The sequence below is a fragment of the Cystoisospora suis genome (genome assembly GCF_002600585.1).
Source record: "Cystoisospora suis strain Wien I chromosome Unknown contig_4720, whole genome shotgun sequence".
NCBI lineage: Eukaryota > Apicomplexa > Conoidasida > Eucoccidiorida > Sarcocystidae > Cystoisospora > Cystoisospora suis.
The window spans coordinates 3,847-4,057 of NW_027157512.1; the positions used below are offsets into that span (position 1 = coordinate 3,847).

The following is a 211-nucleotide window of genomic DNA, read 5'->3' on the forward strand; positions in this document are numbered from 1 at the left end:
TAGAAACGGAGAACAATCGAGGTGAATCACAGCATGACCAGAGAGATGTGTGGATGAGAATCTCCTCTTTCCTCTACTGAGAATTCCCCAGTTCTATGAAGATACTCTCCTCTATCTTATCGAGTTCGTAAACATAGATAGATCTGAAACAATCGTTACACACTAGAAACGATCGGAAAATGTACGTACACAGAGAGAATGGGAAGTAGCT

The 211-nt window shown here is 41.2% G+C and overlaps 1 protein-coding gene across 1 annotated transcript in view; it reads right to left on the bottom strand.

Annotated features, from left to right (window-relative positions):
* Positions 1 to 211, bottom strand: part of CSUI_008426 (histidine protein methyltransferase 1) — a gene marked incomplete at its 3' end in the record, with an annotated part of 2,700 nt that overhangs the window by 437 nt on the left and 2,052 nt on the right. The gene's annotated exons all lie outside the window — the stretch shown is intronic.